Genomic DNA, 23,794 nt, shown 5'->3' on the forward strand with positions numbered 1-23,794 from the left:
ATAACAAGGACAACCACAGCATCAAAGGTTATCAGTCTCATTGGAATTCAGGGTCCACATATAACAAGGGCAACCACATGTCAACGACTATCAATCCACTTGAAATCAGTGCCCACATATCAAAATGTCAATCGCAGGTCATCAGATATTTGTCTCACTGCAAGTCAGTGTCCACATATAACAAGGGCAGTCACACCATCAACAGCTATGTCTCACTGGAAATCAGTGCCCACATATAAAAAGTGCAACCAGAGCATCTACGGCTATCAGGCTAACTGGAAATCTCTGTCCACATACAACAAAGTCAAGCAAAGTTTAACGGCTATCAATCCAACCGGAAATCAGTGTCCATATAACAAGGTCTACTACAGCATCATCGGCTATCAGTTTCACTGTAATTCAGTGTCCACATATCACAAAGGCAACAACAGCATCAACGGTTATCAATCTCACTGGAAATCAGTGACCGCCTATACCAAGTGCAACCACAGCATCCACAGCTGACAGTCTCTCTGCAAATCAGGGTCCACATATACCAAGGGCAGCCACAGATCAATGGCTATCAGTCTTATTGTAAAATCATATCCACATATAACAAGTGCAACCACTGCATCAACATCTATCAGTCCCATCGGCAATCAGTGTCCACATATAAATGGGCAAGCACAGCATCAACGGCTCTCAGCCTCACTGTATATCACAGTCCACATATCTTTTGTAGCACTTGAGCTATTCCCACAGAATGTATTGTCAGGGGACTGGAAATAGTGTAACTTCTGTTTCTGATTTAATTTACAGGGGTTGCGGGTGGTCAGTCTCAGTTAGTCCAAATACTTAAGAAATCAGTTGGAAAGAAAACATCAGATGAGTTCTACTTGTTGGCACAGTAACACGGTGTGTGTCTGGGGAGTAGAGGGTATTCACATGATGACGAGAGGAAGACTTGAAATTCCAAAGAATGAATAACAAATATGATATAGAACATACAAATATGGTGTTATGGTCCATTCTTCAGAGATGTCACATCTGAATTTAAACACTTAAATTACAAATCTTCAACCTGTCATTTTCTCAAATAGAGATCTTAAGAGAATCTGGATAAAACAGGGGCTACATTTGAGGTTCAAAAGAATGTTGCTTAATAATGAATCATGCACAGTTACTGGACAGGTGAGCTGGTCGGCAGTGCACTGACAAGAGGGACGAGGCATGTATGTGGGACCTTGGAAGATCCTTTTATTATAGTAGGAGGATCAAATTTGGGGAAGGGAAAGCAGATGGAGTTCTCTGATTTTTTAGAAGTATTTGACCTACATTTAGAAATTCATTGTTATTTAACTTAAAAACATAGGCAGAACACTCTATGACATAAATCACAGCAAGATCCTTTTTGACCCAGCTCTTAGAGAAATGGAAATAAAAACACAAATAAACAAATGGGACCTAATGAAACTTAAAAGCTTTTGCACAGCAAAGGAAACCATAAACAAGACCAAAAGACAACCCTCAGAATGGGAGAAAATATTTGCAAATGAAGCAACTGACAAAGGATTAATCGCCAAGATTTACAAGCAGCTCATGCAGCTCAATAATAAAAAAAACAAACAACCCAATCCAAAAATGGGCAGAAGACCTAAATAGACATTTCTCCAAAGAAGATATACAGATTGCCAACAGACACATGAAAGAATGCTCAATATCATTAATCATTAGAGAAATGCAAATCAAAACTACAATGAGATATCATCTCACACCGGTCAGAATGGCCATCATCAAAAAATCTAGAAACAATAAATGCTGGAGAGGGTGTGGAGAAAAGGGAACACTCTTGCACTGTTGGTGGGAATGTAAATTGATACAGCCACTATGGAGAACAGTATGGAGGTTCCTTAAAAACTACAAATAGAACTACCATACGACCCAGCAATCCCACTACTGGGCATATACCCTGAGAAAACCATAATTCAAAAAGAGTCATGTACCAAAATGTTCATTGCAGCGCTATTTACAATAGCCAGAACATGGAAGCAACCTAAGTGTCCATCATCGGATGAATGGATAAAGAAGATGTGGCACATATATACAATGGAATATTACTCAGCCATAAAAAGAAACGAAATGGAGGTATTTGTAGTGAGGTGGATGGAGTTAGAGTCTGTCATACAGAGTGAAGTAAGTCAGAAAGAGCAAAACAAATACAGTATGCTAACACATATATATGGAATCTAACAACAACAACAAAAAAGGTCATGAAGAACCTAGTGGTAAGACGGGAATAAAGACACAGACTTACTAGAGAATGGACTTGAGGATACGGGGGGGGGGGGAAGGGTAAGCTGTGACAAAGTGAGAGAGTGGCATGGACATATATATACTACCAAACGTAAAATAGATAGCTAGTGGGAAGCAGCTGCATAGCACAGGGAGATGAGCTCAGTGCTTTGTGACCACCTAGAGGGGTGGGATAGGGAGGGTGGGAGGCAGGGAGATGCAAGAGGGAAGAGATATGGGAACATATGTATATGTATAACTGATTCACTTTGTTATAAAGCAGAAACTAACACACCATTGTAAAGCAATTATACTCCAATAAAGATGTTAAAAAAAAAAAGACCCAATGCAGCCAAACATAAATAAATAAATAAACAAATAAAATAAATATAAAAAATAAAGGATATTTTTTATCCTGGAAATCACATCAGTAAGGACCAAAAATCTACAGGACAACAGAGTGTGCAATTTTGCTCAAGACAGACGGTCTCCATTCTACTCACTCCAGTGACACACAAACCTGGGTTTGAACGTTGAAGGGCAGAAATGCCTCTTCATCACCAGAGTTCTGGAAATTTTTCATACCTTCTTTTGCAACATTCCAAGACTTGGATAACTGGCAATGTGGGTTATGAGACTGCAATCATAGCACTGAAATTCAATGAATGACTTTTTAAAAATCTCACATAGAATATGTGATGCTGATTTTCTTTGTGATGTGGATCCTAAATACCAGGCTTCCGCAGGTAATGCTTTAGATCAAGTTATAGCTAGGCCCACTGACCAGGGCCTTGTCAACACATTTCCATTTGCATGATCCACCTCCGTAAAGATCTGAAGGCAAACCTTGGCTGGAAACCAGAACATATCATTTTTTTCTTTTTTTTTAATTAATTTTTATTGGAGTATAGTTGATTTACAATGGTGTGTTAGTTTCAGGTATACAGCAAAGTGAATCAGTTATACATATACATATATCCAATCTTTTTTAGATTCTTTTCCCATTTAGGTCATTACAGGGTATTGAGTAGAGTTTCCTGTGCTATACAGTATATATACAATGGAATATTACTCAGCCATAAAAAAGAATGAAATAATGCCACTTGCAGAACATATCATTTTCATTAAGGTTTTAGATTTTGCAAAGGTCAAAAGCAGGGTCCAAACTCCCCAAGATCAACACACTGTGACACTGCCCCAAAGCAGTTCTGATAGCTCTTGAACCACAAATTTATGTTCTTTCTTAAGTTGAAATGATACAGTGCTGCCTGGTGGTGCTACCCCTTCTGGAAAGTGACAGGCTCTTATGCCAAGCAACTCTGCTCTACCCCATCTTAATCCCCATCCCCACTAGGGAAAGTCAAGAACCAGCAAGCATGTGCACACTCCCTTCAAGCAAGTACCTCCATCTTCAGGCAAGAGTCTGTTCTGCAAAAGCCTCTTTGGACCACCCCAGCTCAATGTAGGGCTCCCCTGCCTGTGCCCAGAATGAACTTCTGTGCTGCCAGTGGTCGGATCCAGCTCTGCCTCTGCAAAACCAGTGACATGACAGAAACACCATGCTTTGAGGCCTCCACATAAATCATGGGCTCTGTGTGTTTATTTTTTAAAATGCAAATACAAACAACACAAAACAAAAAACTAGACATGGGAGGTTTGCTGGATTTCTTATGAACTTTTGGTTGTGGAGAAGAGACATGAAATTGGGATCTTACAGCATCTACGAACAGCAGTCAGGAGGCTCCACGCAATTATCTAATAGGTCGAACCACACATTGGACTGCAGATATTAGGAATTTGTATTCTTTACTCTGTGCCATACGTCCCAAGGTCAGGGACTGGTACATCACAACAGACTTATCCCTGTTGCCAAGGACATGTGGAAGGGTTCCTGAACCAGCAATTTAGAGGGGAATGTCTGGTCCCCCTTTCTTGGTAGGTCAAGCTGGCTGGGCCAAGGTGCTCAGCTAGCAGTGGTGCTTGCCTCAAACTTGCAGAGGAGAAGTCTCCCATCAGAGTTAATCTGGAATGCAAGAAGCTACCTGGAAGTGGAAGAAAGCCAGATCCTGAGGTCAAAGAGGAAAATAACACAGTGCAGGGGGGTGCTATTGGGGCAGGCTGGGTAGATAAATAGCCAGATTACCACAAGGCAAGTTGCTATGTGCTGTAACAGAAGATCCAGGAGGAGAAAGTGAGGAACACTGGAGAGGATGGAAGTGGGCTGATTCGAGAAGTCTTCGCTTAAGAAGTGATACTGGAATACTACTCAGCCATTTAAAAAAATGACATAACTCCATTTGCAGCAACACGGATGGACCTAAGTGAAGTCAGTCAGACAGAGAAAGACAAATATATGATACCACGTACACATGGAATATAAAAAAAATGATGCAAATGAAACTTATTTACAAAGCAGAAATAGACTCACAGACAGAAAACAAACTTATGCTTACCAAAGGGGAAAGGGAGAGAGGGATAACTTAGGAGTTTGGGGTTAACAGATACAAACTACTATATGTAAAATCGATAGCCGCCCATGCCCCCGGCCTGGGCCTGGACGGGTAGCGCCAGAGAAGGCGAACCGCCTCCCAGCGCTGCTCGTTCAAGGTTCTGGAGATGCAGCTGGATGTGTCTCGGTCCAAAGAACCAAACATGTATCCGGATCCCGAGACACAAAGGCCTGAAGGAGACCCACTTCACCAAGAACATGAGGCAGTAGGGCACCAAGCAAAGCAGGATTGTGCTGATCTGCGCCCAGCGGTCCCTGTGTGCAGCCTTCTCGGCCCAGACCTGTGGAGAAGGCTTGTGGGCCAGTGGCCTGAGGGTGGACAGCCAGAAGCAGAGGATCCATCCAGTGGTGTGTGTCCGTGTCTTCCGAGATCGTCTTCCTGTTGGAAGGCGTTGAGTGGGGGGCGGATGGAAAGTTCGCGTCTTACGCCAAGTTCCTGTACCCACCAACGCCCTGGTCAAGCTCAAGCCGGACCGCCCGGCCCAGCGGCCCCGCCCTCTGCTGGGGTCCAGATGCAACCCCGTCCCGCCCACGGCGGCGCCGGCCGGCTCGGAACGAGGGGCCGCTGCGGGGGACAACCTGGAGTACCGCCCCGCCTCCTGACGACCCGCAGCGGCCCCGCGGCCAGCACGAGCGCGTCCTCATCCTCGTGTCCTGCACGCCCGCGGTGGTAGAGCAGGTGAAGCCCTCCGACCTCGAGAAGCACGTGAACGGGACCTTCCGGGAGCAGTTCCCGCACACCCAGCTGACGCGCAGCAAAATCAGGAGTTTCAGACGAGAGATGCGGCACCTGTCCGAGGAGTGCGGTTTGGAGCCCGGGACGGTGTCGGCGGCCTCCGTGAACTTGGAGAAGCTGGTCCTGCAGGGCGAGCCCAACAAGCAGAACCCAAGCTGTGCCGGGCGCCTGTGTGCTGCTGGCCGCCGAGATCAACAGCGACCTCGCCAGAACCACGTGAAGCAACTCACGGACACGTCAGAAGAAAGGTTTCCATTCCACAGCCGGGATCCAATTGGGTTTGAGTTCACGGTGCTCTTGGCCTTGGAACTTGGTCTCCACCTTCCCGAGAACCAGCTGTCACCTCATTACGGACGCCTCCCCCGGCAGTTCCAGCCAGGCCTCTGGGTGCTCCTGGCGCCTCGTGGGCCCGCGGGCGCGTTTCCAGGCACTGGGTGTGGACGCGCGGCCGCCCTTGCTTCCTTGGAGGGACACGGCTTCCATTCCAAAGCACACCACACCGCCACGGTATTTCTGAGAGCCCTCCTGCGTTCTTCCGTGAACACAATCTGGGGGGTTGGTATTGTTTCTTTTGTTTCTGTGCCTGCGACTGGTCTGGCGCCAGGACCTAGGATGCGCGGTGGTGAATCCTGACTTTACAGCGTTTCTCCTCTTTGCATCACCCAGCCTTCCGCTACCGCCGCAGCCTCCGAATAGCATCTGGTAGAGACCTGGGGTTCCAGCGCTCACTGCACGCGCTGGATTGCAGGAGTGAACCTGCTGGCGCGTTCATCTCGGCTACTCGGGGTTTTCGGACGTGGAGACCGCACTGTGGAGCCCCACCTCTCCCCGCCTCCTCGGCCGGCTCCCTCCCTCCCCCCAGCCCCATGTCCGCCCACTTCCCCGCATCCGCATGCAGAGCTCTGGCGTCAGCCTAAACCCAGGAGAGCAGACCCCTGGTTGGTTTTGGTCTCATTTTTCACCCTCGGGCCTCTATTCCTCAGAGGATCGCATCACTGTGAAGTCCTGATGCCCCGGGGTCACGCACCTCAACAGGCCTCTGGGCACAGAACTAGCCCACCCCACGCAGGGATCCATCTCCCCAGAAAAATCCCCCTTGCCCGTGACACTTGGGACCTTTAGGATGACTGGATTGCTGGCTCTTGATCTTCCCAAGCAATATTGTGGAGAAACCGTGTTTACTGTCGTGTAGGATTTGGTTGTGGGTCTTTGTTTCCTAAGGGAACAGAAACTGGTTAAACAGCGGCGTCTGCTGAAGCTGTGACTTGAACCACACTTGACACTCCAGCGGGGAGGAGACTGACCACTTCACAGCCCTGCCTCCCTGCAAGGGTCGGGCCAGCCTTCTTCCTCCCAGCAGGAAGTGGGAGCCGCCTTGGCCGGAGGAGCCGCCACACCAAGCCGACCCCAAGGGCTGGTCGTTGTCCTTCTGGGCAGGTCTGTGCCCAGCACACCAGCTTCTCCACGCACATGTGGCCCAGTTCCTCCACTTGCTGCCCCACCAGCAACACTGAAGACCGTGGGCTGGAGCTTCTCTTTCACGGGTCAGCTGCTCTCAAAAAGTACCAGGTTGGCTGGGCTGTTAAGCTGCTTCCCTACTGCTGTCCCATGAACCGTCACTAGAGGGGCTCCAGGACAGCCCCACCTTGCATCCTACCCGTGTGCACTGGTGCTTTTGCAGAAAGGAGACACCAGCCCTCGTCAACGTGCTCAACCACCAGCAACTCGGGGAGACCCCAGCAGGGAAGCAGGACGGCTGCTCCCACCCTGCTGGCTGCTGTGGCTTCTTCCCCATCACTCACCTGGGCTAAGGGGTGGGGGGACTGCAGGATGGAGCGCGAAGCCCAAGTCTGTACCCGGCCTTATTTACTGAAGAGTGCCTCTGCCCTGTCCTCTCCAAGACGGCCCCCAAAGCCCACATGCACCAAGGGGGGCTTGAAGGATGAAGCTGCTAGACCCCAGGCAGCTCTTCTGGAAAGCGACCTGTCCTGCCACCACAGCGTCTCAAGGACACTCCTGTTGCAGGCACCGCGAGGGACCGACTTCCAAATGTATATCCTGGTTTACAATTAGCCTTGCGGAACACGTCTTCCTGGGAATGTCTATACAGATGTTAGAATGGCTGATACAGAAACTTAAGTTTGTGTGTTTATGTAGTGAAAGTTAGTCATTCACCAAACCCGTCTGTAACCTTCCCTTTAGTGTACTGTGTCCTTTTTAATAATGTCAAGAGCTGCCACTGTGTGCTACTCAAGTGAAGCAAGTATTCAAGGCATTAAACTTCATCCTGAACTGTCACCCCCTAGAACCAGCCCAGACATCTGTGTCCAGGGCATGCGGCCACTCCCTCAGCACCTGGAAGCCGCGCGGACTTAAATGTGCACTATGTGGCTATCTGACCTCACTGTCTAGTCACGTGTCATGGATCTGTTTGCAAAAAGTAATGTATTTGTGCTTTAAGTAAAATTTGGTTTTGCAAAAATAAAATAAAGTCGATAAACAACCAGACCTACTGTATAGCACAGGGAACTATATTCAATATCTTGTAATAACCTATAATGGAAAATAATATGAAAAACAATATATATCTGTATGTATATATATGTATATACACAGGTATACTGAATCACTTTGCTGTACACCTGAAACATTGTAAATCAACTACACTTCAATTAAAAAAAAAAGTGATATTAGAACTGATAGGAAAGTATGTAGAAAGTTGCCCTGGAGAATAGGGATACTATGAAGAAGGCTCTTTGGGCAAGGTAAATCAGTAGTATGTGTACAATCATGAGTATCAACATGTACACATTGTATTTAGGGCACAATGAGTATTTTAGATATAGCATAGTGTACTTTATATTCAGGGAAAGCCTACTAGTTGGAATGGAAACAGGAGGGTGATGGTAGGGAGCAGAGAAAGATAAGTGGAGAAAGATAAGATGGTAAGAAAGATGAGATGGAAGGACCATCCCTTGTAAAGGCTCTGCCTGGCAGCTCAGGAAAATGGCCTTGAAACTACTGAAGTTTCTAATCTGGTGCTGTGACGGGACCCCTCCACAGCAAGGTTCTCTAATTCACATGTCTGCAGGCCCAGGCTCTTCATGTAATGAATGAAGAAGCCATGTGAAGGCGGGGATGAACTACACCGTCTGAAGGGGGCCGTGCTCCCCAGCTCCAGGGGATTTTTATCATTTGCGACTATAGGCCAATATCCTCAGCTCTTTAAAATAATGTTTATTGACATATACTTGACATATAACATTGTGTAAATTTAAGGTGTACAACAGGTCAATTTGATATATTTCATATTGTAGTGTGACAGTCACTGTAGCGATAATTAGCACCTCTATCAGGTTACATAATGATCATTTCCTTTTAGTGGTTGGAACAAATAAGTTCTAGTCTCTTAGCAAGTTTGATGATTATAATACAATATTGTTGTCTATATTCACTATACTACACATTAGCTCAGATCTTTAAAATTTTAAAAAGAAGCCAGAAAGCCAGCTACACAAAACTTGTCATTTTTCAATGTTGGCAACTAATTGAAAACCAAAGTTTTCAATAGTTTATTGGCCAAAATAAAGCATTTCTAAACCTGGATGTGTCTGGATCCGAGGGCATCTAGATTTTTACTCAGCACTAAGCAATCCTGCAAAGTATGTAAATTGCACGTGTTACCTGTTTTCATGGTTTACTCACATTGAATTTTTAAACCAGATCTGAAAACCCAAAGTATCTAACGAGTCTACTACTGGAAACTCAGCTCAGGAGACAGGCTACACGTAAGGACTCTGAGGTTAGAAGTCCAGCCCTAGAACTGAAACTGATTTATTCGGTGACCTTGAACAAGGTCATTAACCAGGAGTTCACCTCAGCATTGGGTCTGCTGTGAGAAGAGCTAACCGCAGGGATTTAAAACATTTAACTCCCCGCCAAAAAGTGCTTCAAGAATTCACGATGCTCTCTGTCAGTAGTTTTAAAGTCTTTCTCATTTGGAAGTTCTCATGAATTTTGCCAAAATTATCAGCACACTGTGAAGCCTAAAAATGATGGTTAAGCACGATCAGCTGACTGCAAGCTTTTGCAACATTGTAAAAACAAAAACAAAAACAAGCCCAGATATTCCTTTTATAAATTACAACATATATTTTCCAGGAAAGAATAGTTCTGTTTAAGTCAATTTTTTTTCAGTTCCTTAGACTCTGAAACTAACTTCCTTATAAAGCACAGTAGACAAAGGAGAATGTATTCAATATTTTAAGCCTCAGAAGCAAATTGGTGGAAGAAGCTAATATTTACTTCTCCGCTTATCCACTCATATCTGTGTATGACCCTTGAGTCGAGGCTGTGAAAAGTGCTCATTTACACTGTGCCTTATTAGGGGAATGCATTCAGTCAAGTATAATGGGCTCTTTTTTACTTTGATGGCAAAGTGTATTTAATATTCTTATGCTGTATTTTATAAACCTAGATGTGTGCTGCACAGATATGCACAATAATTATTTTAACAGGGTCAGTCCAATTAATAAATTTTATATACTCCAAAATTATTGTCTGGTACATGGAACCATACTTTCCCTATTCATCGGTATGAAATTCTCTTTCCCTTTGATATGGTTTGGTGTGGGTCTTTAGTAACGCCCCCAATCTCATCCAACCTGTTAATGGCTTTAAAAACTAATGCTTATGTTTCTCATTTGTGAACTTTGTGGGTTTTCTTCAGCATTAAAAATGAGTTGATCGCCCTTCTGGAACCCCTATAGCTACTTTCTCTAAAGAACATACAGCATCGATCTTACGAAATCACTGCGCATGCTTCACTTTCGTGCATGGTCAGTATTGTGACGTGTTCCCTCCTCACTGTTCGCCTCTGCCCCTTCCTCTCCAGCCACACATCACCCACTCCGACAGTTCTGCCCTTGTTTGCTACATTCCTATCCGCTGCCTTTTCTCAGCCTTCCCAGCTTCACACAGACCTGACTCCTGTGGCATCTGTGTGCATTTCAGGCCCTCCAGCCTCCTACACGTGGCTCATGCACTGCTCTGCCGAAGCCCATCCTCTGACTGCAGGCTTTGCCTCCCTCGCCCACTCCACAAAACCCACCCCTGTGTTCTGTTGCCCTTTATGTTCAGAACAGCCTTCCACGAACATTCATACATACACCTCCTTACTATGCTGCCCCAGATCATTTCTCCAGAAGGGCTTCCTAGTCTGCAAGCGTCCCCGCTCCTGTGTCTGCAAGTCACACTCTCAGCTGTTCCTGCCCTATTTGTAGCTATTCCCTTTTGTCCCTGAAGGATTTTATTTGGAGCCTTAATTTTTTTCTGGATACTTTCTTTACAGAAATAATCAGGGAAACTGCAGCAGTATATGTTAAATAAACATGCATGGCCTTCCCTGGTGGCACAGTGGTTGGGAGTCTGCCTGCCAATGCAGGGGACACGGGTTCGAGCCCTGGTCTGGGAGGATCCCACATGCCGCAGAGCAGCTGGGCCCGTGAGCCACAATTACTGAGCCTGCGCGTCTGGAGCCTGTGCTCCGTGACAGGAGAGGCTGCGAGGGTGAGAGGCCCGCGCACCGCGATGAAGAGTGGCCCCCGCTTGCCACAACTAGAGAAAGCCCTCGCACAAAAAAAAAAAAAAAAAAAGAAGACCCAACACAGCCATAAATAAACTCGTGCAGGAAAATAAATACCTATTAAGAAAATGTCAGTAAACAAACTATACTTCAATAAAAATAAATTTTAAAAAAATAAACATGCATAATATTTACTTGTAACTAAGTTATGCAAACACATGGGCAGGAGTACTTCTATTGCCTGATGGTCACATGGACCAGTGAGAGCAGAACCAAATTGCTTCTCACACGGGAGAAACTTACATGTTTGCTAAATGGTATTTTAATAACCACTACTATCACAAATTTGAACTTTTTAATAAAATGCCAGGTCAACATTTCCAATACTTATTAAAATGTTTAATGTTGGGACTTCCCTGGTGGTGTGTGGTTAAGAAGCCTCCTGCCAATGCAGGGGACACGGGTTCGAGCCCTGGTCTGAGAAGATCCCACATGCTGCGAAGCAACTAAGCCCGTGAGCCACAACTACTGAGGCTGCGCTCTAGAGCCCACAAGCCATAACTACTGAGCCCACGTGCCACAACTACTGAAGCCCACGTGCCTAGAGCCCGTGCTCCGCAACAAGAGAAGCCACCGCAATGAGAAGTTCGCACACCGCAACAAAGAGTAGCCCCCGCTCGCCGCAAAATGTTTAACCTTTGTTAAAATTTAATATTTGTTAAAAAGGCTTTTTAAAACTGCCTTTGTCATAGATGTAAGAATGCATGATTCTTAGAATCTTTGAGTACTTTCACTCTGTATAGTATATAAGACTTGAATTGAAGGAAAATGTGTGCCTTTAAATATCTTTGAAAGAAAACACTATTATTACATCTTTTTCAACTAGAGCAATTCACTAAACTAGATTTTGGAGGAACCATTTTTCACCTCCTTGCTGCAATAAAACTGCATGCAGCTTCCAAAAACTGAAATTATGTATCTGTCTACATTCCCTGGGACCAGATATGAACTGATGCAAAAATAATAATAATCAATAGAAGTTACAAGCTTTGAACTTACTGCACTAAGGTCATAGGGCAAGCTGCCCAGCCTCTCTTCATGTAATAGCTCCCAGTCACAGAAGAGATTGATTCTAAATAAATAACTCACTGCCTTGCCCAAAGGCTCACAAAATACCGTTTGTCCTCAACTAGAAAAGTCATGAAAAGAAAATGGGGAGATCCAAGGTCTTCATTTGGTCTCCTCCAAACAATCCATCAAGCACGATCTCCCTTCTTTTGAAACTTCTGTTGCACTTACACTCTGCGTCACTCACTCTCACAGTAAACCATACTGTCTTCTCTTTCTCTGTGTGTTTGTCTTCCTGCCACCATCTTCTGTGGAAATGCTAGCAGCAGAGACCATGACTCTATTCTGTGCTCCTCATTTCAGCATTGGTGCCATGCGAACGGGAGGAACATGAATTCATTCAACAAACATCTGCGGCATATCTACTATGCTCCAGCACTGTAACCAGAGATACAACGGTAAACAAGACAAGGTCCTGCCCCCAGAGAACTGAAATCTGGAGGGAGAGAGACAGGCAAGCAAACAGGCAAGTACCATCAAATGTAATGTGTGGGGCTTCCCTGGTGGCGCAGTGGTTGAGAATCCGCCTGCCAATGCAGGGGACACGGGTTCGAGCCCTGGTCTGGGAAGATCCCACATGCCACGGAGCAACTAGGCCCGTGAGCCACAACTACTGAGCCTGCGCGTCTGGAGCCTGTGCTCCGCAACAAGAGAGGCCGCGATAGTAAAGAGGCCCGCGCACCGTGATGAAGAGTGGCCCCCGCTCGTTGCAACTAGAGAAAGCCCTCGCACAGAAACAAAGACCCAACACAGCCAAAAATAAATATAAAAATAAATAAATAAATAAATAAAATTTAAAAAAGATTACTATTAAAAAAAAAATGTAATGTGTGATCCTTGAAGCCAGTAGTGAGGTCATGAGAGCACATTTGGCGGGATTTGAGCTGGTTGTAAAGAGACCAGGAAGAGCTCTGGATGAAGTGACTTCTAACAAGCAATCTGGAGGTGAGTAGGACTCAGCACAGTGAACAAGGGTTGGGGGAGCAGAGGAGTTTTCCCCAGAGTTTAAATTGCATCCCAGAGGTGAGAAAGTGCAGAGCACATTAAAGGACAAGAAATACTCCAGTAGACTTGGAGTTTACAGTGGTGGTGAGGATTGGAGATGGGGGATGAAGCTCTAAAAGTGAGCCGAGACCAAGAGACACAGGAGGATATTTGGTCTTGCATCTTCAGGGTAACGGAGGGTTGGGGAAAGTTCTGAGAAAGCGTGTGACTAATTGCGGCTGAGCTTCGGGAAGGTTTTTCTGGCTGCGCTGCGGAGAGACGGCGTGAGGTGGGCTGCGGCGGAGATCCAGGTGAGGGCGGGGCTGCGGCGGGGATCCGGGTGAGGGCGGGGCTGTGGCGGGGATCCGGGTGAGGGCGGGGCTGCGGCGGGGATCCGGGTGAGGGCGGGGCTGCGCTGGACCAGGGCGGGGGATGGGTAGGGGTGGTTGCACTCGCTTTCTATTTGCCGGTGGAGTAAATGGGAAAGACTAGGTGGTGATTGTTTTGGAGGCTGTGGGAGAAGGAGGAGGAGCAGGGGGATACCCGTGTTTCCAGGTCAGTCAACTGCACGTAGGCTAGTAATTCTAGAGCAGGACTGCGGTTCTCAGGGTGTGGGCCAGCAGCGTTCGAACCACCTGGGAACTGATGAAAAATGCAAATTCCCCAGCTCCACTCCGGACCAAGTGAGTGAGAAATGTCCGCGGAGGAGACCGGCGACCTGCGTTTTAACCACCTTCCAGGGATTCTGGTGCGTGCTTAGGCTTGAAAACCAATGTTGTAGCTCCTGGGTCTTCAAACTGCTTTGCTCAGTACCCTAAAAAAAATGTTTGAAAAAATGTGTACAATTCACACCTTTTTTTTTAATTTTTAAATTTTATTTATTTTTTTATACAGCAGGTAATTCACACATTTTAAATTTGAGATCCAAACATATTCTTTTTATATGCAAATAGTTGCAAAGGACATAATTTCTAGCATGTTAAAAAATATTGTATCTTTGAAATACAGTCAATGAAATCAAAATACTCTAGCACTTTGGTATCCACCATCACACATTGAGAAGATAGACGAGCTAAAAAACAAAAACAAAAACAAGCTCTTTTTTTTTTAGCAGTTTAGCAACTTCAAAATGTACCTTCATTCCTTGAACATTCATATCCTTTTAATTTCCCTAACTGAACTTTATACTGTATTCTATTAATCAACGTACCAAACCTATCTGCAACAAAAATATGAATGTAATAAAATATTCATCCTAAATTTAGATATAATTATTTTAGTACATAATTGATAAAATAGCATAACGTTTTATAATTTTGATAACTATTAACATAAAAAGTAAAATATTATTGAAATATCTCTCCTAATGAGATGAGTAGGGCCTTTAAAATTTAATTCATATATCTGTGGATAAATATTACATATTAATAAAATAAGACAAGCTTCAGCATCAGTTCTATTCATAGTTTTCTTTTTATAATGCAAATTTTAAAAGAATAACCAAACACCCTGTTCATATAATAAGTACGTAGAGGGAATGCAAGGAGTTTTATTATAGCAATTCTATGTAATTCTCTAAACTCCTTCTAGGATATATGCCAAAATATTATAGAATCATCTATCATCAGAAATGTCTGGTGGGGCTTCCCTGGTGGTCCAGTGGTTAAGACTTGGCTCTTCCACTGCAGGGGATGCGGGTTCAATCCCTGGTCAGGGAAGTTCCGCATGCCGTTTGGTGTGGCATTTTCAAGCAAAAATGTCTGATAGACTGTAACTTCTCTGTGAAATGGGAGGCCAAGTCATTCGTTGAGAGTAAAGGTGAAATGTGGGGTGGGCACGCGGAAGAGAGAGGAGTTCGGGGGGTGGGAGTGGAAGAGAGTGAGGACAAAAAACATAAGTGAATCGTTGGGCAGCATTTAGGCCCTGAAACACTGAGGATACAAATGATCGAATCAACCAATTAATGCGAGCATGTCATTCCGTTGCCACTGTTTTGAAATAGATTTCTGATCAACTGAGCAAAGCTTAGTCAGACATAATCTGTTACAGACAGAACAATGGCCCCTCAGAGATGCCCGTGTCCTAATCCCCCTGTGAATATGTTACTTTGCACGACAAAAGGGATTTTTATAGAAGTGATTAAAGTTTAAGAACTTGAGGTGGGAAGGGTATCCTGGGTTATCCGGTGGCCCACTGTCATCACAAAGGTCCTGTTAGTGAAAGAGGGAGGCCGGGTAGAGTCAGAGAGGAAGGTTGAAGCCAGAGGCAGTGGTCAGAGCGATGGGGGAAGGGGCCATGAGCCCAGGATGTATGCGCCTCCAGGAGCTGGAAAGTCAAGGAGATGAACCTCCCCTGGAGCCCGAGAGGGAACCAGCCCTGCCCACACCTTGAGTTTAGGACTTCCGCCTCCAGAACTGTAAGATCATACACTGCTGTTGTTTCAAGCAGTCGGTTTGTGGTGATTCATTACAGCAGCGATAAGAAAGGAACACATTCACCCCTTCAGTCCTGTGTAGACAGTGCTTCTCAAGCTGTAACGTGCAGTCATCTGGGACCTTGTCAACACGCAGCCTCTGATTTGGTAGGGCTGGGGGGTGAGACTGCGATTCTGCACATCCAACAAGCTCCAGGTGAGGCTGGCGCTGCTGGGCCACAGGCCGCACTCCGAGTAGGAAGGACCTAGAAGGCAATGTCGAGACAGAGAGAGAAACAGTTACCGTTAGCATATAGCATGTGTCCTTCATTTGTATAGTTTCCCTGAATTCATACATTACGACTGCATTTTATAAACACAGACTTGCTATGAGGCAGGTACTGGTATCATTTTCTTTTACTGACTAGGAAAGTGATACTCAGAGAGGGTAAGCAACTGACCCAGGCTGCACAGCTTCTCTGGTGTATTTGGGCTGTGACAGAATCAGGACTTGAACGCAGGTTCCTTCTTTCCAAGTTCTTTTCACTACAGCAAAGTCAATGTTTAAATCAACATCCAGAAACACTCAATGAATTCAGAAGCCTCAGTGCTACTCAAGGACAAGATGCACAAAGTTAAAGGCCCAACAGCAATTCCTGTGGATTTAACTGACACAAGAATGGATGAGAAGTGAGATGAGCTATTACACAATTTTTTCCCTTTGAGATTTGACCAAAATATTAATCATGCTTCAAGTCACCTCGGATACACTTGTACTGCTTTGGTACAAGTATTTTGACAATGAATGAATGTAAATTTGAGCCACTTTGTCACACTTTGCCATCTTTTCCAGAACCTTTGTATTGTGTTCAGCATTTATTGAGCACTTACTGCGTGCCAAAGCCTTATGCCAGACACTACAGAATCAACTATAAATGAGACATTGTCCCTGTGCTCTGGAATTTCACTGCATGATTGCAAAGAGATAAATGCAAAACAAAACAAAAAACACTTTAGGGACTTTCCTGGTGATCCAGTGGCTAAGACTCCATGCTCCCAATGCAGGAGTCCCAAGTTCGATCCCTGGTTGAGGAACTAGATACCGCATACATGCCACAACTAAGACCCGGTGCAAATAAATACTTCTGAAAAACACACTATTTTGGGCTTCCCTGGTGGCGCAGTGGTTGAGAATCCGCCTGCCAATGCAGCGGATACGGATTCGAGCCCTTGTCTGGGAAGATCCCACATGCCGCGGAGCAACTAGGCCCGTGAGCCACAACTACTGAGCCTGCGCATCTGGAGCCTGTGCTCCACAACAAGAGAGGCCGCGATAGTGAGAGGCCTGCGCACCGCGATGAAGAGTGGCCCCCGCTTGCCGCAACTGGAGAAAGCCCTCGCACAGAGACGAACACCCAACACAGTCAAATAAATAAATAAATAAAAATTACATGTAAAAAAAAACACTTTATTTTGATTGATACAATTATAGACATTTGAAAGATTAAAGGAATGGTTGATTTACTCTGGAAAAGTTTATATGAGACGTTTAAAAAACCTCTCATATTTAACTTTGTTTAATATGTTTTCCTCATAGGAAACTGCATCTATTCCAAAAAGTCTACTGAGATTTTTAAAATAAGTCACAGATTCAAAACCCTAGCTCTTCTCAAAGATTTAAAGTTCATATTACTATAATCATATTTTTTGGAGCAATTATTAACTGTCACTTGTAGGGGGGCTGTCATTAATGTTAAGTCTGGCCTATTTACACATTTTATATCTTTAAACTGCATTTGCAAACATAATACATCCCATTTCGTTTACAAGTATTTTGACCTAATAAACAAAACCTAAGTATTATATAATTCTTATAAATGTAATAAATTGAACTTATAAACACAGTGAAGTTTAGTAAAGGTCACATAAATGTTGCAACTCAGGAAGATTTCAACTTAAAAATCACAAGTCTAAATCAATTGCTCCATCTGACATTTTAGTTATAAAGCTGAAGTTCTAACAGTGTTAAGGAACATTCATGAATTTCTTACATGAAAAATATGTAAGAAATTCATGTGTGTTCCTTAACACAATAATATTATTGCTATGGTTTTGATTTTCCTAAACATTTAGAACCTTCCCGAAACTAAGAAAATTCTTACCCACTGGGAAAGACAAGCACACCTTGCAGTGCAGGGCAGCGTCCTTGACTGTAGCAGAAGGACCACGAGGAGCAGGATGCCCATCGTGGGGGAAGCTGCATGTATTCGGACAAGGAGTATGTGGGAAAACTCTGTACTTTCCGCCCAATTTTGCTGTGAATCTAAACAGCTCTAAAAAATATAATCTATTAACTGATTAAAAAAATAATAAAAGAGGGACTTCCCTGGTGGTCCAGTGGGTAAAACTCTGTGCTCCCAGTGCAGGGGGTCCTGGGTTCGATCCCTGGTTGGAGAACTAGATCCCACATGCATGCCCCAACTAAGAGCCCACATGCTACAACTAAAGATACAGCATGCTGCAACGAAGATCCCGTGTGCCGCAACTAAGACCCAGTGCAGCCAAAATAAATAATAAATAAATAAATATTTTAAAAAAGAAAAGAAAAGAAAGACAGTTACCATCTCTGTTAACGAGAGATTTTGGCTGGGATGCTACATTCTGGTCCACAGTCCTCAATCCCGTGTCCCTGGATCCAGGTCCTACTCATCCCCTAACTCCTGAGGCCCTCCCAGAAATCTACAGCCCATGAACATTGATCACTTGATTACATTTTGCATGGTTTTGGCTTTTAATAATGTTTCTTCTTTCCATGTAAAGATCTCTGAACCTTACTAAAAACCTGCATTATTTTTATTTTATATGTTTTATAGTCCCACACAAAACAGATATTAAAAGTATATTTCTTTGAACCTTTAGTGTTTCACAAGGTTTTCACTGACTGGTGGTTGTAATTTACAAAGTCATTTTAATGACAATGCTCCCCCAACTCTAAGAGCTTATAGAAGAGATGTAGCTAAATGACAGTCCATATGGTGAAATATTCAAGTATAGAAGAAGCTCGGGTAAGACAAGAGGATGAACTAACTCTTGGTGGGGAGAGGCACTATGTATATCTTTTCAGAGCACCTGATGACTGGGGAGAGTTTGGAATGTTAAATAGGCAAATGCTAAGCAACTAATGGAGAAAGAAATTCCAGTAAGGGATGAAGTAAGTCCAAATGCATACAGAACATTCTGGTTTAGGACATGCGTAACATATTGTATAGTGCCCGATAATCACTTCTTGAGGAAATGATGAATGAATACAGCATAAAGTGCTCACAGACTAGAGTATAAAGTACAGGTAGGGTTATGGATTTTGACTTATAGTGAGAGAAAACCCATTCCTCCCCCTAAAAATCCCCTGTGCACCTCGTATTTCTTTGTTCCTCCCCTGCCAGAATGCCTGGCAACCACTGATCATTTTACTTCCATGTAGTTTTTTTTTTTTTAAATAAATTTATTTATTCATTTATTTATTTATTTTTCGCTGCATTGGGTCTTTTTTTTTTTTTTTTTTTTTTCCTATAATGAAAATTTTATATAGTACTTTATTTGAAGTTATGTCTCTTGGATTTGTTAACTAACTGATTTTGCAAATGAAAGCCAGCATTACTGACTTTTACATACTCAAACCGCCCAAAATACCAGTTGTTAGAACTGTACCAAAATAACCACAATGTCATTAACCCATCAATGGATAGCTTAAATTGAAGTTAATTGAAGTTCAACTTGTATTTTCCATTTATTATCACTGAATATTGACCTAAAGATTTAGAGAAATAATTTTTGTACAATATATTGAAGCTATTTCTGTTGTCAATGTTTGGCTGTATTGTAATTGTTGCAATGCCATACAATCTAGAGTATATTTTAAGTTGTATTTGAACTTACACTGATTAACAGTCAACTAAAACTAAATAGAAATAAAGTTTAAGGAGGAAGCAGAGCAGTTCTGTGAAGGAACAGAAGGAGTAAACCAAGTCTCCCAGTTCCATCATGTTTAGGTGATTTCTGGTTTTATTCTTCTATGTTGTGGGTATTTCAGGGGAAATCTGATTTATTATCATCTTCCCTTTCTACCTAAGGCCGAATCTCTTAAAATGACATGGTTCTTTGTAAACCAAGTGCAAAGTAATAAGAAATAGGCTTGGAGATTTAGTATCTTTGTCTTTCCCAATCTTCTACTTGCTCACTGGTATGTTCAAAGGGGAGAAGATAGACTTCAAAGAGTACATGCTTACATCCTGTACAATCTATTTTTGTGAAATAAATCTTGAAAATCACTCTCTGTCCATGCGTCTTTCCTTAGATAAAACCTCGTGGTGTTGGGGATGAGAAGGTAAAGAGAAGCATAGTGATGGAATTGCTCTGTTAAAGGGATCAGTTATTTAAAAGGTATCCTCTTGCTCCTGCAGGTCCTCTGGTATTGTCTCTGTTATGGTGGAGAAGACCCATGTGATAGATACCTGGATTCCTGGCTTCTCTGAATAGAAATTGTAGATACAGAATTTGAGATGCTCTTCCTAATTAAAAGCAGTTTCTCAATTTTATTTGGGTGATTCTATTTCCAGTTGGGGCATTCCTATTTTTAAAAGCCTAAAAAAGTTTCTGAGGATGGGAGTACAACAAATCTGACCAAAAATCTATTAACGATACAAGCATTTACTACAGAGTCACTGTACAAAGCCCTAAGAAAAAGCTGCTAAGGAATATCAGAACCACACAATACCTGTCCTCAAGTACAGTATCTCACAAAATTTATTTAGTGCTCTCTTGCTCAGAATATTAACTTGCTGACCTTTCATGAAATGTCAAATCTTACATAAACTTTCCTTATGTTAAAATCTTTGATATCTGGTGATGACTGATATTTACCAGAAGTCAGTAGTACTCATCACATTCACAAAATTTCTAGGCAGTGTGAGTTGGCAGATGCTTAAAAGAACTGAACTCTGGCTGAAGGCTTTTCACACTCACTACATTCACAGGGTCTTTCTCCAGTGAGCATTCTTTTGGTGTTTGGTGAGACTTGCATTCTGGCTAAAGACTACCACATTTACCACATTCATAGGGTTTGTCTCCAGTATGTATTATCTGATGTGTAGTAAGGTGTGAACTCTGGCTGAAGGCTTTCCCACACTGGCTACATTTACAGTCTCTCTCCAGTGTGAGTTTTCTGATGTTTGGCAAGATTTGCACTCTGGCTAAAGGCCTTCCCACATTCATTACATTCATAAGGCTTCTCTCTGGTGTGGATTACTTGATGTATGGTAAGGTGTGAACTCTGGCTGAAGGCTCTCTCACATGCATTACACCTGTATGGGTTCTCTCCAGTGTGAGTTCTGTAGTGACTTCTGAGAGCAGAGTGGTCTCTGCAAGCCTTCCCACAATCAACACATTTAAAGACGTTTTCTCCATTATGAGTCCTCTGATAATGAGTCAGGGATGATCTTTGGCCAAAGCCTTTCCCACACTCATTACATTCATATGGTTTCTCTCCAGTGTGTATTTGTGATGCTGAATAAGAGCTGACCAATTTCAGAAGGCTTTCTTTCATTGTAACTTTGCACTCAGAGGGTTTCTCTCCAGTGTGAGTTCTTTTCTCACATATTCTTTTATGTTTAATAAGTGATGAGCTCTGGCTGAAGGACTTCCCACACTCATTATGTTCATAGGGTTTCTCACCAGTGTGAGTTCTCTGATGTGTGTGTGTGTTTTTTTTTTTAAGATTTATTTATTTATTATTTATTTTATTTATTTTTGGCTGTGTTGGGTCTTAGTTGTGGCATGCGGGATCTTCGCTGAGGCATGCGGGATCTTTCGTTGCAGTGCGTGGGCTTCTCCCTAGTTGTGGTGTACGGGTTTTCTCTTCTCTAGTTGTGGCACGCAGGCTCCAGGGCACAAGGGCTCTGTAGTTGTGGCACGCGGGTTCCAGAGTGCATGGGCTCAGTAGTTTACGGCTCGTGAGACCTAGTTGAGGCGCGCAAGCTCAGTAGTTGTGGCACACAGGCTTAGTTGCCCCGGGGCATGTGGGATCTTAGTTCCCCGACCAGGGATGGAAACTGCATCCCCTGCATTGTAAGGCAGATTCTTCACCACTGGCCCACCAGAGGAGTCACTCTCTGATGTTTAATAAGAGAATTCCTGCTGAAAGTTTTCACACAGTCATTGCATTTGAAGGGTTTCTCTCCGCTGTGGATTTTCTCATGCTGAGTAAAGGTTACATTCTCACTGAAGATGTTCCAACTATTACATTCAGAAGATTTCTCTCCAAAATGAGAAGATAAAGGGTGACTCTCTGGATGATTATTAAGAAAAGAATAGTAACTGAAAGTTTTCCCACATTCCTTACATTTGTATTGTTTCTCTACACTGCACATTTTATGTTTCATTAGTTCCATATTCTGTTTGAAAATATCTTCAGTCATATCACACTTATATGGTCTCTTTCCTATAGGAATTTTTGTTGTATAATAAGATATATTCTTGCAAATTTTCTTTTCGCCTAGCCCCTCTCTTTCTTGAGTATTTTCTTGCTAGCAACTGACACTTGATCCCATATTCTGCTGGTCTCCCTCTTGGCCCTCCAACCTATTCTTTACATTCCCCATCTTCTCTCAAGTTTAGGTTTCAGGGACCATCTTTGGTAGGTCTTTTCATTATTACTCCCAAGGCGGTCTTATTCAGAAACATCCTGGTTTTCAATAGACTTTTTGGTCTCCAGATTATTTTCTCAGCCTGGTGTCCTGCAGTTGATGCATGGTAGCCAGCCTCTCTCTTTTGGGCTCCATTTTGAGGGAAGGAAGAATCCTGGGAAGACAGAGATGTCAAAAGAACATGGAGTCCTGAAGACAAACTACTGACCAGCAAGTCCCTCAGAACAACAGATGTGGCCCCTACCTTCTCTCCAAAGAAAGCTATCAAAGGAAGCAAAAGGACAGATATAACTCCCAATTCCTAAGTTTCAGAGAAAGGAATTCCTATCTCTGTTATTAGAGTGGGTTGCAGGTAACAGTTATCTGGATGCTATCAGGGGCAGGAACAGAGAGGGAAGCATGAGGACATAGGATGCCTGGGCAGGGAACACTAGGAGGTGACAATCAGATACAAAAAGGAAGATGAAAATATTAAGGAGAAACTTTACCTCAGTAAGGTGTTCATGTAGTATAAAGTGTTATATCCTTTTTGGAAAGTAATTTGGCCCCTCATACCACAGAATCATGCAGCATTTTGTTGCAGTAATAGTACTCTTAACAACTAGTTATAAGAGAATCATTTTTTACAAAACAGAATCTTTTAAAAACAAAAACAAATCGCAGGTTAAAAGATGATCCCTGCAGAAAGCATTAAAATATCAAAAATTCCAAACAATCTAAATATGCCATAAAAAGAAATAAAATTTACAAAGTATTAAAATGGTATCTCGAGGGAACAGCCCACCTCTATCAAAATAATTATGAAAACTACACAGCCAACATATAAAATGCTTGTGATAGAATGAAAATGTCTGAAACAATTATTGTGACTATTCTACAATTATAATTGAGTAAAAAGTATGCATTTATCTAGGCAGAGAGTGGAAAGAAACATGGAAAATACACTTGATATGTTATAAGATTCTGGCTGATTTTTGCCCTTTTCACTCTTGTTGGAAAGTTGTGCAGTAATAGAAAATAAAATTAGCTAGGATTGACTCTGTGCCTAAAGAAGGGTAAGGAAAACTTATGTTTTCTACTTTTACCTTGCAGACTGCCTTTTTCTAAGCTTATTCCATTAGTACACTTTTTCTATAAGCCATACTTATTTCTTTCTCATTTGGGTTAAATCCTCCAGAGACAAAATCTTCATTATTTTCAGAGTTCTGAGACAAATTTTAAACTCCTTGTTCAGGAGGATCTGAAACTGCTTCAGCACAAGTAATTTCACCATTTCTTTGATCTTGCCAGTGCCAATGCTCTAAAGACCTCTAGGGTCAAGTTTGTCTGTTGATTGATCCTGCACAACTAGCTTTTCCTCCACACAGGGGTTCAGAAGATGTCTGAAAGCAGCTGGAAGCTAAAGTTTCTCTTCAGACTGCAAATTCTCTTCGAAGATGCAATTTCTTTGGAGGCTCACCTCCATCTC

General features: G+C 43.1%; 1 pseudogene; it reads left to right on the forward strand.

The window, feature by feature from the left end:
• The first annotated feature begins 1,151 nt into the window (after window positions 1-1,151).
• LOC133097044 (CDK5 and ABL1 enzyme substrate 2-like) lies at window positions 1,152-7,327 on the forward strand (annotated as a pseudogene).
• The last annotated feature ends 16,467 nt before the right edge of the window (window positions 7,328-23,794 follow it).

The sequence above is a fragment of the Eubalaena glacialis genome, chromosome 8 (genome assembly GCF_028564815.1).
Source record: "Eubalaena glacialis isolate mEubGla1 chromosome 8, mEubGla1.1.hap2.+ XY, whole genome shotgun sequence".
In the NCBI taxonomy this organism is placed as follows: domain Eukaryota; kingdom Metazoa; phylum Chordata; class Mammalia; order Artiodactyla; family Balaenidae; genus Eubalaena; species Eubalaena glacialis.